Source organism: Quercus lobata, chromosome 9 (genome assembly GCF_001633185.2).
Source record: "Quercus lobata isolate SW786 chromosome 9, ValleyOak3.0 Primary Assembly, whole genome shotgun sequence".
In the NCBI taxonomy this organism is placed as follows: Eukaryota; Viridiplantae; Streptophyta; class Magnoliopsida; order Fagales; family Fagaceae; genus Quercus; species Quercus lobata.
This window is the reverse complement of record NC_044912.1, coordinates 11,777,462-11,794,711: the sequence shown is the minus strand read 5'-3', so window position 1 is coordinate 11,794,711 and position 17,250 is coordinate 11,777,462. Positions and strand designations below refer to the sequence as shown.

Sequence of the window (17,250 nt, the reverse complement as noted above, 5' to 3'; positions counted from 1 at the left end):
AAGCCCAAACTGTATGAAATCCTGGTCCAAAAGGCCCAATACAATGAATTTTGTAGAGTATTGGTCAAAGAACTAGGTTTAGATAAGTTGAGTAACGGCTTGCATGGGATTAAGAAACAATCAGACAATAATAAAAGCTATTATGATCAAAGGACCTTCTGTCCGAGGAGACTAGAATTTTACTTATGAATACAGATCACCACATTAGAGTTCTTTTACATGCTACAGTATTATCTTCTTCTTTTTTGTTGTCCCTTCTTCATGGGGGTTTTTCCACATTATATAGGCTCTTCCTGATCATCTAGACCTTACACTTGTTGATCACCTAGACCCCACTTAAGCATCCATCCCATCAGACACCCCTTTTAGTCTTCCGTGGGTTGCGGCAGCCAAGGCAACACTGTTCAGGGGTCTTCTCCACATTAATGCGGCCAGAAAAGTAGTTGCAGTGCATTTAATGTGGTGGTGGTAGCTTCTCCTTAGATATTTTGAGTTTTCTTCCCTTTCATGTGTTCAGGGGACGTACTTCAACTGCTTGAGTTTACACTTAGCCTGGGTCTACCGTGTCCGAGGAAGAGTTCCTCCTCAGACCTTCTTCTCTTTGTCTCCAACTGAAGAAGCTTGTAATGTATATAATCTAAGTCGTGTTTCTCTCCTCAGACTTGTTAGTGTCCTCGGATAAGACCCAAGGCCCAATACATTATTTTGGGCCATAGTCCCTACAGATAGTTATTGGATATTTTTAGTAGTCTCTCTCTCTCTCTCTATATATATATATAAAGAAAAATATTATAATTAGGAGGAATTTTGGTGTGAGATAATAATGGATAGTTATTGGATATTTTTAGTAGTCTCTTTATCTGATTGGGTACCATTATAAGTCCTTCTTAAATTATTTGATTATTGAGTAAGGATATTTAAAAATTGTTCTAGGTGATATCTAAAGATTTTAGAGGAATTGTTAAGGAAAAGTTTCTTTTGGAATAGCTTTTGAAGGCAGGTAACCTTATCCTAATTGGGTTTTATTTTGCTTATATTAATGTATTTTAACTACTGAAAATTGTTTATAAATGTGAGAATTTTTATTTCTATTGTATTACTGAATTCAAGTAAAGGATTATTACAAATATATTTTAATACTGAGTATATGATTTTTATATACATGCTTGAATAAGATATATTTTTGTTAGAAAATATGATGTCATATATATGATTATGAACAATCTGACTATGAATTTATTCTGATACCCAGCCAATGGGGGTTATTCATTGATACTCTAATACCCAAACCAATGAGGGTTATTCATTGGTACTCTAATGCCCAGTCATAGGGATATAACATGATCATAGTCATAAGATTGTTAAGAGTATGAATTATGTTTGAATATTTGAACTATTTTGAGTCCTTAAAACTACATATGTGAATTTAGAAATGTTTGAGTATTTGAACTATTTTGAGTCATTAAAACTGCTTATGTATTTTTGGAACCTATTGTAAGTTATAGATTTTGATTTATGGAAAACTGACTATTTTCTAAACCATCTATGATATATTTGTAAGATTAAAGTATGTGATCTATGTGCAACTTATTATTTTAAAATTACAAAACTTCTTCAGTTATTTTGAAAACACATATTACATATTTTCCTTTATAGATCTATTGCTTGATAGAACTTATTAGGATTTTGGTTACTTATTAAGTTGTCAACTCACCCCCTCCCCCAGGGGCGTAGCCAGGAATACATACTTGGGGGGGCCGGGTTGTAACGCAAGGTAGACAATATAACGCATCCATTGAAGGTGAGTATTCCAACCAATCCTTATGTGAAACAAACCGTGAAGGTTGAAATCGACGACGATGAGTATCATCATTGTATGGATAGACTATATTTTTAGGTTGGTATGGACCTTCTATGAGATAAGCTCATCGGATTTCATCTTGTTTGTTGATAGGAAATTCACATATTTGTTTACGTGTTCCTGGATTACGATCTATCTCTTCACATATTTGTTCATCAGGCATTGAAGTATTAACATTTGTTTCTACAACTACAGCTGTCCTAATTTCTGAATTGCTAACATCTTTTTTTCTTAAAGAATGCATCAATTGTTTTTCGTTTGCTCATAATTCTTTTAGCTTTAAGAATATGACTCAAAAATTAACCTAAAAATAATTTTAAAAAATAAAATATTAATTAGAAATTTTTATTTAGTTATATGAATGTTATTCATACTCAAGAAAAAAAAAATTCCACTATAATTTAAACAGTCAACCCATTTTTAATACAACTTTAATTAATAATAACCCCTCAAACAAAAACAAAAATAATTTAATTAATTTGTCTTTTATAATGTATTAGTTAATTTAATTATATAGCTTTAATTATTGTTGTTTAGCGTAACAATAAACTATATTGCTTTAATTTATTTATCATTAATTATATTGTTTTAATTTGTTATATTGTTTAGCCCCTTGTACATATTACATTAAAAGAGCCGAACATTATACATTCCATGTGCAGCACAATAATTAAAGTAGTGTAATGTGTTGCACATTATATTACTTTAATTATTGTTTACCCGGCCCCATGAGCCCATCTACCCCCTCCCCACCCCACTCAATAGACAACAGACAAGCATAACATGCGCCTCAATTACAATAACCAGCTGCAATCAAAAAATTTCGCAATACCAATCACAAATCACAATATAGTAAACACACGTTACACTAAAGGCCAACACACTGACTTTTAGCAAAAAAAAAAAAAAAAAAGACCAACACACTGACCAACAAAAAGGGAAAAGATAAAACCAAATTAACAAAAAAAAAAAAAAAAAAAAAAAGGTAAAAGCCAGCCAATAAGAGACCGTTCAAAAGAGAGAGAGACTTGCTGAGATGTGAGATCAGATAGCTATTAAAGTTAAAAGAATAAAGAGAGAAACGTTCACAAATTACATTTCATTTTTTCATTTAGTAGTTCAGTGAGATAGAGAGAGAGAGAGAGACTGAGAGAAAGTCAGAGAGAAAAACCTTGAGGGAGGGCCGGACTGCTGGAGGGAGCAACCGACAATGAGCACCGCTGCACCGGAGCAGAGGCAGAGCCAATCTCCGATGACGATCTACGATCTGCGGCCGTCTGCGAAAATTTCATATCATATTCTCATTTTTTCATTTCAGTGAGAGAAAAAGAGAGAAATACCTTGAGGGAGGGCCGGAGGGAGAGCACCGAGCACCGGAGCAGAGGCAGAGGCGCAGAGCGATCTTCGATCTGCGATCACCGATCTGCCATGAGGGGCGAGAAACGACGAGCTGCGGCGTCGTGGCGACGTGACCGTGGGTTTCTGGGTTTGGTTTGCTGGGGTTTGGTTTTGGTTTGTGTATTGGGGATTTTTTATTTTTTTTTTAGATAAACACCTCTGTCACTCTGTGAGTTTGTGTTTGGTTTTGCTGGAGTTTGATTTAGTTTTGCTGATTTGCTCTGTATAGGCAGTAATATTGGGGTTTGATTTCTCTGGTAGGGACGTGACCAGCGACGTGATGGGTATTTTCTGATTCTTTGTATTGATTTTTTTTTTTTTTTTTTTTTTGGTTGAGAATTCGTTGGCTTGCCGTGAGGGAGCCACCTCTGTCATCTATTGGGCTCACCGTGGGCTTTGCTTGCCGTGGGCTGGGCTCTGTTAATTTTTTTTTTTTTCAGATCTTAGTTCAAATTTTTTTTGGGCTTTTTTTTTCTTTTTTTGCTTGGAAGTAGAACAGATAATTTTTTTTTTTTTTTAATTTGAGGTGTTCCTAATTTTTGGTTGAGGGCTGGGAGAATGGGTGAGAAATAGGTAGGAGGGCCAGCTGTCTAATGTTGGGGGGGCCGGCTGTCTAAGGTTGGGGGGGCCGATTTATTTTTTCTTCATAGGCTAATGGGAAAAATTTTTTTTTTTTTTTGCAGGGGCCACGGCCCCCCCAAGCCACTATGTGGCTCCGCCCCTGCCCTCCCCCCCCCCTTTTTCCCTCCTGTTAGGACATATGTGATTTGATATTAGGAACATATGTCAACATTTTATATAATTGGCTAATCTTTTGACAAAACGCACTTTACTTGTGATTGGGTAGATCTAGGATGTGTTTAATGCTTCAAGAAACAAGGTTTCAAGTTCAAGTGTTAAAGCCATACAAGTCTATCCAAGAATCAAGTAATGAAGTGCATCTATCGAGGTTTAAAAGCTGCTAAAGCCCATGGCTCGACAGCTAGCTCGATAGATGGCTATCTATCGAGGTTTATGAAACTCAGTTTTTTAGAACTGATTTCAATCTAATCCGTGGGTATATGTTTGGGCTTTCTTTTCTCACAACCCTAAACATATATAAGGATTGTTTTAAGGGCCATCATAGCTGATGCAACTCAATGAAAAAGTTTTTCACAAGCATATTCTGAACCGAAGACATATGCCCTAGTTCATCTTTTTCTTGAAGAAGCTGCTGTGTTTGTACACCGTAGGGTTTTGTGACCAAGGAGCTTCTTGATCTTCATCGTGTGATAAACTAAAGAACTTTGCAGCCAACATCTTTCTCAAGTTGGTGATTAAGTCGCGTACTGGAATTCGCACATCAATTGGTTAGTCACATACTGGAAACCGTGCATTGAAATGAGAGATTGTCACGACAGAACAAGTCCAATAGGGTATTGGGATAAAGGTTCAATTGTAGGTTGGTATAAGGTACTGGGATTCCTTTACTTGTAACCGCTTGTTTTGATAATAGTGGATTCTCAGGAATGGTAACCTTAAAATCACCCAGTGGGGTTTTGCCGTGTAGGTTTTCCCCATTTGTAAACAAATCACCATGTCAATTTAATTTCCGGTGCATACTTAGTTTAATTGGTGATTTGTTTGTAATGCCACGTACATTGCATGTTAATTTGATTAATTAATAAACTTGGCTAATTAATCAATTAATATATCATAAGGGGTCAATACATTTTTTGCCTATCACCTGCTATTTCAGATTATGAAGAGTGGCAATTTTTGGAAGTTCTAGTGTTGTAATGTAAGCATGAAAGAAGCTTAGTGATTTGGGATTAGATGATCTTGTGACAGTCTTATATATTTTGGCCGACTGGCGTTATGTACATGACGTTTGGATTTTGTTCCTTTTAAATTATTAGAGATCTATTCATAAAGAATAAAGAAATTGATGAGGTATTTTTAATTTGATTGTTGAAATTTTAAGGATAAATTTTAGTTGCTAAGGGGGCCTTGCACACTTGTAGGGTGCTTACTTTATAAGTGTGCGGCCGTTGTCATGTGTCTATCTTAATAGTTGGGTTCCAGGCGTGACATTTGGTATGGTGCGCTCTTTACTATTTTCAAATGGTAGGTTTTTCTTCAATTGGCGGGTGGCACCAATGCTCACACAGTTGACAAATTAAAGAAAATGGGACTTTTAAAACCATCCAATACTAGTAATTTTATCGCATCTTTTTTCCAAGTTATTTTTAATTGTTATTGGAGAAAATAACATTGTTTGTGTTTTATTGGTTTGTTAAAATGTGAAATTAAAAAAAAAAAAGTGGTTACATTAAAAAAAATGTCCAAGCAAAGATTTATCGGACAAGTTAGTAGGACAAAAAAATGAATGCCCTCCAGAATTAACAAAGTTAATTATAAAACAAATAGTACAAACAAAAATATAAATATGATATTAAAAAAAAGGAATATTAAACAAACCGCACACTCACATCGCGTGCAAAAGAGGTGGGGTTGTCTAATTATATTTATGGCATGGCAGCCAAGCTCCATACCATTATCCATTTTAAAAAAATGGGAGATTATGTAGGTGGGATGTGTGGTTGAGTGAATTAACCTCCTGCCACATGCACCACTCAAAGCACGTGCTCACATGCATGCTCAAAGGCTCTTCTAACTTTTTAGGTAAAAATTAATAATTTGCATCTATTATAATTTTGAGATTACTACATTTTCTAATCACAGAAAAAACCTAGGAGTATAATGAAAAATTATTTCACTTGCAAACGCATAATATTCATCACACCCCTAGGTTTTTTTGTGATTAAAAAATGTAGTAATCCCAAATTATAATGGATGAAAATTATTAACCTTTACCCAAAAAAAAAAAAAAGAACCTTTGAGCACATGCATGAACACATGCTTAGAGGCTAGTATTCCGCAATTATAAGCTATTTTTTGGCAATTCTGTTAATGTTCTAATCAATGTTTCAATGATTGGAAGATAATGCTATAATTCAATACTAACCTTTAGGGGATATTAAAAAAAAATTTAAAAAAAAAATCCTCTAAGCAAATCTTATAAATTTAGATATGTGAAAATGTATAATGAAGTTGTAAATATCTAGGTGTGTGATGAGATGTAGTACCCCAAAAAAAAAAAACCACAAATGCATTTCATAAGATTATAGGTGCGCAAAATGTTTTTATTTAAGAGTCTTTATAGGTGTGTAAAAAATTCATTATAGTTTCTTATAAAGTTTAAGATGTATTTTATTTTATTTCTAACCTTTTATAAAAAAATAAAAAATAAAAAAAAATTATATTTGAAATTTCAAATGAAAAAGACAGGTCCAATAATTAATTTGAGTAACATGCTACAAACTATCACTGACTCACTATCTCAACACCATGCTTTATATCAACATCCATTATAAACACCGTTAACACTCTGCACTATCCCTCCATAATATCCAGATTTGACAACATTAATATCAAGAGGGCAAAATGGTCAAATACCACTGTTTGGGAAAATATGTATAGATCTACCACATTTTTTAAACTCGAGTTTGTGAAGCTCGAGTTTGGATCATCCGTTTTTGGGCAATTCTGTTAATGTTCTAATCAATGTTTCAATGATTGGATGATAATGCTATAATTCAATGTTAACCTTTAGGGGATAAAAATTAAAAATATATATATATATATCCTCTGAGCAAATCTTATAAATTTATATATGTGAAAATGTATTATGAAGTTGTAAATATCTAGGTGTCTAATGAGATGTTGTACCCAAAAAAAAAAAACAAAAAACAAAAAACAAAAAACAAAAAACAAAAAAAAAACCCCACAAACGCATTTCATAAGATTATAGGTGCACAAATTTTTTTTTTTTTATTTAAGAGTCTTTATAGATGTGTAAAAAATTCATTATAGTTTCTTATAAAGTTTAAGATGTATTTTATTTTATTTCTAACCTTTTATAAAAAAAAAGTTTTATATTTGAAATTTCAAATGAAAAATACAGGTCCAAGAATTAATTTGAGTAACATAATACAAACTATCACCAACTCACTATCTCAAAACCATGCACTATATCAACATCCATTATAAACATTGTCAACACTCTGCACTATCCCTCCATAATATCCAGATTTGACAACATTAATATCAAGAGGCCAAAATGGCCAAATACCACTATTTGGAAAAATATGTATGGATTTACCACTGTTTGCAAAATATTTAGCAATCTACCACCTTTTTGAAACTCGAATTTGCCGTGTAACTCGAGTTCTAGAAACTTGAATTCTTTGAAAAAATAGCCTTCAAATTTGCCGTGCTATTTTTTATGGAACTCGAGTTCCTAGAACTGGAGTTACATAAAAAAATTTCAAAATTTTTCCTTGGTACTCGAGTTCCATGTGCTATTTTTTATGGAACTCAAGTTCCTAGAATTGGAGTTACATAAAAAAATTTCAAAATTTTTCCATGGTACTCAAGTTCCACGAACTCAAGTATCATGGAAAACTCAAGTTCCCAATTAGTGGTAGATTCCTACATATTTCAGAAATAATGGTAGATTGCAAAATATTTTCAAAAACAGTAGTATTTGGCCATTGTGGTCAATATCAAGAAGTCAAATGTCCAACACCATGGGGTGTGGCTTGGTGGTAGGAGTCCTCATATCTTTTTACATAATGTTTGGCAATAATTAAGCAATTAGCGTAGTGGCGATTCAATGAATGTGTTATGCCCACAATGTTAGCCCTATCAAGGCCTAATGGTACAAATGAAATAGGATTGCTTGACCAAATAGATTAATCAATCAAAATACCTCATGATCATATAAGAGAAACGGATTCTCAAAAAAAAAATATATATATATATATATATATAAGAGAAACGAAAAGTCAAACCAAGTGTGGTACCACGACTTGACAAATGCATCATTCTTTTTTCTTCTCAAAAAAAAAAAAAAAAATTACGACCTGCATATTCCAAAACCACAGACAAAATTGCCTTATGCCCTTTTCACCCAAATTATATAGCCTTATACCCCCCTTCCCAAACTAATTAGAAAATGCCCCTCTTTTAAAACTCGACTTTCTCAAAATCGAGTTAAGCCCTATAGTGACATTTTTAAGGACCTATAGTGGTGTTTTGTAACTCAATTTTATGGAGATCGAGTTACAAAATGTCACTATAGGTCGTTAAAATGTCACTATAGGTCCTTAAAAACGTCACTATAGGGCTCCAATTTTTTTTAACTCAATTTTGAGAAAATCAAGTTACAAAAAAGGGGCATTTCCCTAATTAGTTTGGGAAGGGGGGCATAAGGCTATATAATTTGGGTGAAAAGGGCATAAGGCCATTTTGTCCCCAAAACCACTCACCATACTTCCATTCTACTAACATTTACATTCATTAATTGATCAATAAATTAGGCCAACAACCCCAAGACCCCCCCCCCCCCCAAAAAAAAAAAAAAACTTCTTTGAAAAACTAAACCACATCTTGCCTTTACAAAAAAAATAAATAAAATAAAATAAAATTCCACGCCTAGCTTCACTGCCACTGGTTTGTTGTTTTTCTCAACCTTTCGATCCTTTTCTTACCAGTTTGAGATTGCGGCTTTGAATACACTGATGAATTGTTAAAGTAAAGAGAATCGAGATTTTTGTCTACACTAGATAGTCCTTGATTCGTAAACAAGATGTTGGGTTCTAAAGACGTAGGATTTTATGTATTTAGAACTCTAATGTGTATTGTTGGCAAACCATGATCAAAACAATATGTTTAGACGTGTTTAGACTTGCTCAAAGTTGGTACATTTATGTAAAGTTGGAATAAGCTATTGTAGGATTCATTTAAGCTTCTCAGCCTGGTTCGATTGATCGAAGCTTAGGCTCGATCAATCGAAAATCGGGTCAGAGGCATTTTTCTGTAGAATTCAAACTCAGCCCTAGTTTATTTAAAACGTTTAGGGTTTTCTAATTTTTCCTAAGTATAAAAGAAAAACCCTAGCCACGCTTTAGTGTTGCTCATATTGCTGTTTGTGTAAATCTCTTGTGAGATCTGTGAGGAGCTTTCCTTTACACAAGCTTAGGATTATCAAGAAGGAGATTCGTTCAAGAGCTTGATGATTATTCAGTTGCTGCCATAAAAGCTTAAAGAAACATAAGCGGGTGTGCTTGTACTTGCTGGAGAATCCAAGAAAGAAGGAGTTCGTGGATTCAAAGCTTGCACGTGGTCGTGTCAATAAGTTCTACTGGTGGGTAGCAATAAGAAGTCAAGCGTGGGGGCTTTAAGTCTTATTGTATAAATTTTGATTCTTTCAAGATAGTAGATTCAGGTTTACCTTGAGGATAACTAGATTAAATCCTCCCCAGGTTTTTACCGGTTTGGTTTCCTAGGTGATCATATCTTTGTGTTATTTATCTTTCCGCTGCTATGCATGATATGATTGTTTGATTGTGTTAACCTAGATTTGGAATTTGGACTAAGTAACAACTTGGCTAATTACCTAGGTTAATCCAATTGTGTTTTAAGGGGTCTAAAAACTATCACAAGATATTAGTTCCATTTACCAATTAATTTACAAAGTAAAAAAAAAAAAATTAAAGATAGAGAAAAATAAAATCAAAACATATCATATTCATGTTTTCAAGTGGTATAAAAAAAATAAATAAATAAAAAACCAAAACATATCAAATTTCACGGCTTCATCTATCCATTTATTAAATCCATAAAAGAAAGCTAGACCTGACATCTAGTTGTGATTGGACAATGCAAGCTAGACCTGACATCTAATTTATCATCAGTATAATATTTCCTTTGGATTATGAAAGCCAAGTTTTTGCCTACGTACCCCAATTGGCTAAAGAATTTATGAACCCTGAAATTGGTATTAAATTTTTTTTTTTTTTTAAACTACCATAAAAAAAGCCCTATCAAATGAGTGTAAAATATATGTTAATGCAATTCAATAATGAGAAGGAAGAAATGGATCCAGGGCAATGTACCTTGGACAAAGAAATAGAAGGCATCGATACGTTTATAAAGAATCCAAAGACAATTCCTAAACACAACACTTCCAAAACTATGATTCAATTCTTTTGCTTATTATATATACCTAATCCAAGTAGTAGATTATACCCACGGTGTATGGTCCATCCATTGTGTTTTGCGATTAAAAAAAGTACTTTTTTCCCTTGCAAAAACTGAACTCTCTAATATAAGAAATGAGGAGATCGTAAACTGTTAAGAATGTAAATTTAGTGGGAGGTTTTAATTTGAATGATAACTGATGAGCTGGGATAGAGTTTAAAAAAAAAAAAAAACAAAAAAAAAAAAAACGTGATATATATTAGAGAGTTGGAACTAAAATTTAAGAACAAATAATTGGTAAATTGCTTAACCGTAAGAAAGATATATTAGAGTTGGAACTAAAATTTAGGACCAAGTAGTTTGTAAACTGCTTTTTTAAATTTAACTAAAATTTATGAGTTTTTAAATTAGCAATTTTACATATATAACCCTATTATTTAAGCTTTACAAACTGGTAAATTTAAAGGTATTTTGGGTATCAAAATCGAGATCCCAAATAGGAGAAGCCCTTTAAATAAGAGAGATGATATGTTTACAACATTTTTACAACAAATCACAGGTGGTTAGTTGTTATTGGTTCAAATTTGAAACTAATACTAAAATTACTTTTTTGCCCTAACAATAACAACCAGTAACAACCTACCACTTAGGATTTGTTGTAAAAATGTTGTAGACATATTATTTCTCTTTAAATAATAGTACAAATAGGAGAAATGATATGTTCACAACATTTTTACAACATTTTCATAACAAATCATAAGTGGCAAGTTGTTACTAGTTATTAGTATTGGGGCAAAAAAATAATCTTAGTGTTAAGTTCAAATTTGAACCAGTAACAACTAACCACCAATGATTTGTTGTGAAAATGTTATAAAAATGTTGTGGACATAGCACCTCTCCCTTAAATAGTAGTATTAGCCTCATCACACTAACTAGTCAGTTGAGAAAAAGAATGAGGTACTCGGTTTATTCAATTTCTCTATAAATTAGAGAAGGCTTCAGCAAGCAAAAGGAGGGGAAGACAGAAAAAATAAATAATAATTATAGAGAGAAGCACACACAGATAGAGCAACAAAGAGGAAACAGCAAAGGAGAATGTGAGAGCAAGTGAAAAGAAAAAGAAAAGGACGTAGAGCGTTTCAGCAATAGGTTTGTATGTGGGATTTCACCAGTCCCCTCTTCTCTAAATCTCTCTCTCTCTCCCTCTTTCTCAAAACTAAATTTTTGTTTGGTAAAACAAATAGGATCGGGTTCATGAGTAGTTCCTAACTCCATAAATGAAACTTGGAATATGAATCCCTGACTCACAGATCCTATATGAGGATTAACAAATAAAAATTTTCTCAAGCTTTTGTCCAGTGTTTTCTCAATTAGAGTCCTTGATTCTACCATTAAGAATTAATTTATTAGAGTCCTTGACTCTACCAAAATAAACAAATGAAGTCCTTGACTCTATTATTATGAATTAATGGAGTCCTTGACTCTACCATTATGAATTGATTTAATGGAGTTCTTGACTCTACCAATTTCAATATTAGAGTCTTTGACTCTACCATCATGAACAGATGGAATCCTTGATTCTACCATTATGAATTAATTCATTAGAATCCTTGATTCTACCAATTTAAAATGGAATCCTTGATTCCACCATTATGAATTAAATAAATAGAGTCCGACTCTACCAATTTAAATATTAGAGTCCTTGACTTTACCATCATGAACAAATGGAATCCTTGATTCCACCATTATGAATTAATGGAGTCCTTGACTCTACCAATTAAACAAATTAAAGGAGTCCTTGACTCTAACATTATGAATTAATTTTAATGGATTGGAATATTTAACTCCACCAACTAAATAATTTGGAGTTCTTCACTTCACCAGTTTAGAATGATATGATCCAATGGAATACTTGATTCTTCAAATTATTTTTAATGGAGTGGAACTTCTAATTCCTTCAAATTAATTCAATGAAGTATTTACTTCCAAGATGATTAATTCTTTGGGATTCCTAATTCCTCAACCAAAATTGGAGTTGCTACTTCCCAAAATAAAATGATCATAAAATTGATTTGAGAAAAATTTCCAATTCCCAATCTCTAAAAATGTTCATAAAAATAAAACTGCTTCAAAGGAATTTTCAAAAGCTAAATTAATTTTGGGGACTTTAATCAAAATATAATTACTTGTTTAAATTCCTACAAAGAAGCAAATGAAAGAAAGGAAAATTTGTTTGGACATTCAATTTCTCAAAAAGAGATTCTTTGGTTCAATTTCCATAAAAATATGGGTTTATCCTTGAGATTAAAATGAATTATCTCACCCAAAAACAAAATTAATTCAATGCTTAATTAAATGCCTAGTATTTGACTTAAATGTCTATCATTTAGAGTGGACAAAATCATATTTGAGGATTTAAAATCTAAAACCTCAATTAAAGAACTACGAATTGGCTTGATCCCCACCAAGGGTACGTAGGCAACCTAAATACATTATTAGGTGCAACCACAAATAAATAAAAACGCATATCCCCTCAAATACAAAAATAAACAAACCTATGTTCAAAGGAAATATGGTTGGAATCAAAAGGTCTTCCCTTGAAATAAGGGATTGTAATTAAGAGATACGTTATCTTCAATGAGCACTACTTACATCAATAAAAACCCATATGCCCAAATGTTTATGGCTGAAATTATGTTCGGTGGATTTTACTATATAACAATTTTTTTCCAACATGGTTAATACAATCATGTGTTTGAATTTATTTAATAAATTTAATTTATATCTCCTAAGAAACTATAGCTAGATTTTGCTTTTTTCACTATCGTTTAACTTGGGTGTCATTTGTAGTGGTTGATTTCGCTGCAGGTAGTTGTGGGTGTTACCTTTTTGGGCATTGGGGCCATAGGTCACTCGATGGTGGTGGGTCATGGGTTATTGGGTATTAGTTGGAAGGCACGAACATGGCATTTGGGTTGTCGTGCCCACATCCAACATGTACAGGACACAAGAAACACGTTGGGCATCACACATGCCCTAGCTTCTTTCTTTTTTTTGAAAAATGACGAACAGGGCGGTGACATGGTGGGGACACGGCCTATGCCCAAAAAAATAAAAACAAAACTGCACTACCTCTCACAACACTCTCCTCCCCCGCTGGTCTTCTTCTTCTTCTTCTCCTCCCACGCAAATCTCTTCTTCTTCTTTAGCTCTTAGATCTATCTCTCTTTTACAATTTTCCCTCTTTGCCCTTTTTCCTTGTTTTGTCTATGTGCCTTTTTATTGTTTTGTCTGCCTCACAGTGTCACATGTGAAGAGCTCTTTTATCTCTAGTTTTTTTGTCTTTTATGAGTTAAAGTTCACCACCTATCAAGCCAAGTAGTTTACTTTTTACAATTCTTTTTTCATTATCTATGTAGACAGTAGACTAGTATATATTATTAGTGGCTAGGCTTTAATATGCTTCTAAAAGAATTTTGAAAAATTATTTTAAAAAAAATAATATTTTGGTTAGAAAAAAAAAATAAGCTTAGAAAATATATATATATATATATATATATAATATACATATTCCCATCATGCATACTCGTGTCCTAATTTTTAAAAAATTACCGCGTCACCGTGTTGTACCCGTATTGTGTTCATGCATGGCCATGGATAATTAGGCATTGGGCTATGAAAAAATATATAAATAAATACTATTTTAGAATTTATTAATAGGATGTATTATAAAATGAAGAATGAGATATATAGTGCATTTTTAAAGTGAATAATTAAAGTACAAAAAGTGAATTTTTGAAGAGGTAATTTATGCAAATATTTTTTGGTTTCATTGACCAAAATTTATATTGCCTTTTTGGATAACATGTCACGCCCAAACTCCCAATTGGCAAGATATTGTTTAAGATATTGTTTACTTTGGTCACATATGTTGCACAGTTTTATTCTTCCTGACATGACACAACCTCGTAGGAAAATGTCTTTCTCTCTGTTTAGAGTCCAAGGTATTAAGGGCAAAAAAAATCACCCCCTATCTAGGCAACCTTACCATTTACCATTGTATCTCATGTGAGGAAGAGCAAAAAAGGCCTCTTAAGCATAGTTATAAAAACCGGACCGAAGGTTGACCTGACTGAAGAATTGATTCACTAGTTTATTGGTTCAACCAGTGGTTCATTGGTTGAATTGTAAATTTATTAATTAATTAAATATATTTTATAATTATAAAAGACAACTAAAATAAAATAAAAATACTTCATTTAAGTAAATTAATAAATTAATTATAACAATTGTATCCCCACCCTAACAAATATAAATAAATTATAACAATAAAAAATTACGTCATCTATATATATATATATAGCCAAAACTTAGAGAAAATCTAATTAGATTTTAATTATATTCTCAATTTTGTGTCACGTGTCCCATTTAATTTTTAATTTTGTGCCAAGTTAATTATTGAGCGTAAAAATCAAAGAGTCCAAATCCAATTAGATTTTAAATTGGAGTCTAATTTTTCGCCACGTGTCCATTTAAGTTTTTAATTTTTCTGGCAAGTGAATTATTGGATATACAAACCGAAGAGTCTAAAATCAATTAAATTCTAAATCATATATATATGAGAAACCATTATGTATTTTAGAGATGTATGGTTTAAAAAAGGTGTAAGCTAATACCATGTATAATTTAAACTGTATGATTGTTATTATCTTTAATTGTATCTATGCATATGCGCAGAACTACATACTAGTATGACATAAAGTTAGAGAGTATTAAAAAAAAAAAAAAAAAGCAACACACACACACACATCATTCACGTAAATCATCCAATAAGCAAGTTATATAGTTCAAAAGTCTTGAAACAACATATCTAATAAAAATTCAAAATAAATTTTTAGTTTAATCATTAAATCCTAGAGCATGACAAAATTATTTAAATCTCCAAATACAACTAATGATTAAAATCTGTTCTACACAGACCAATCAGTATTTTTTTGGTTTTATCGTGGGTTAAAAAGAATAACCCGTGCAATCAGGTTAGTGCATATTCGGTATTTTACACGAAACCATTCGGATACTTTGGTTCATGATTTTCAAACCAGAAAATATTGCCTTTTGGCCTTCCTTTTTGACAATTACACCTTTCAAAACATTGCTCATCCAAAATTGCACTAACTTTGGAAGTCGGTGTTAGACTCTAAAAATGTGCACAGCAAAGCAAATTTTGTGACTTGCTTGGTAGGGTGCGCCAGGCCTGAGCAGTAGTGCAGCACAAGGGCAGCGCTTAAGAACCACAGTACCAAGCTACCGAAACAGGCCCTCCCCCATTATAAGAACAGATGCTATACTTGATCTTAGCCAAAAGGCCGAGAAAAGTATGCTTAGGAATGTGCTTTGCGGCATTATTTATCTCACATTCCTCTCTCCTTGTTTCTTTGCCTACCAGTGTGGGATAAAAACCACTTTGCAAATCTTCCACCTCACTGAATGTAAAGTTGAACTTTTCAATCGCTAAAATGGTATCTTTTATCTTCTTCTTTTTTTTTCCTCTTAAACATGTAAGGTACAAAGAGATGTGGACATATACAATTCTTTTTCTCTTTTTGTTCCTATACATTCCTATAAATATTCAATCTAAACTCTTAAGAAGGGACTCGTATGGGGTTCAATCTCCGCATACACCAAAAACTAATTGGTGTCTTGGTTTGATGATAAAAAGCTATCATCAAGAGCGAACGTCATAGGTTAAAAACTCTCTAAAAATGGACTCATATAAATTGATATGTTGAACTGAAGTGCTGGATGCCTTACCCCAAAAAAAAATGTTTACAATTGATGTATGAAAAAGGTCTACTATGGCAAGCATATTTGATCAAATAAAAGACCAAAATTCTCACAGACTATATATAGCGCTGTAGGAATTGTCTTGAATTTACTTCATGTCATGCTGGTTTGAAATTATAGGCGCAGTCTTAAGTTGAAAATAATAATGTCAATCATCATTCACAATGGTCAACCCATGATAAATTGAATGGAAAAACTGGATGGACAGCAGTCCTGTTAAGCTACAAAATAAACTGAATGAACAAATTGACAATTGCGATGCACTGAGGCAGGCAAGCCATTGACCCGGCATCAGCATTTACAATGATCAAACTATGATACCTACAATTAACGCTATATATTATATTGCACGCCTAATTCTAGCATTGCTAAGCTCTTCTTCTTCTTTTTTCTTTTTTTTTTTTTTTTTTGAGAAGAATATCGGCATAAACTTTTATTGAAGAAAATCTTAAGGAATTACATCAATATGAACTAAATAAGAAATATCTGATGGGACCGCTTCCATCCACACCAAGAGAGGATAAGAATTCTTCACTCATCTAGCTAAGGCATGGGCAACTCCATTTCCTTGCCGTCTAACATGAGAGAAAGAACATTTTCGTAGCAAACCCATTATAGACTTACAGTCTTTTATTATGTGACCAAAACTGGAGCGATCAGAAACACCTTCCATTAAAGCCTTGAACATAATTTCTGAATCACCTTCAATAATGCAATTCTGGAATCCCAACTCTACTGCCAACAGAATTGCCCTCCTTGCTGCCATAGCCTCAATCACCTCCACCCCTCCGAATGGCATACCAATCTTTTCTGCTAAGGACGCCATTACCTCCCCCCTTTCATTACAATCCACAGCTCCCAACCCTGCTTCATCTAACTCAGTAAACACTGCACCATCGTAATTTATCTGATAAAAGTCTAACGGTGGTGGGAGCCACTTCTATATGGCTGGATTCTGTTTTGGTGAACCTTCGGCCTCCTTCGCCTGGAATTCTGCAAGTGAATTTGATGCAGCTTCAAACACCTTATCAGGCGATAGACACGGTTCATTGAAGTGACTT

General features: G+C 33.1%; 1 pseudogene; it reads right to left on the bottom strand.

Annotated features, from left to right (window-relative positions):
* Positions 1–15,583: 15,583 nt before the first annotated feature.
* Positions 15,584–15,724, bottom strand: LOC115962340 (annotated as a pseudogene).
* Between the last annotated feature and the right edge of the window lie 1,526 nt (positions 15,725–17,250).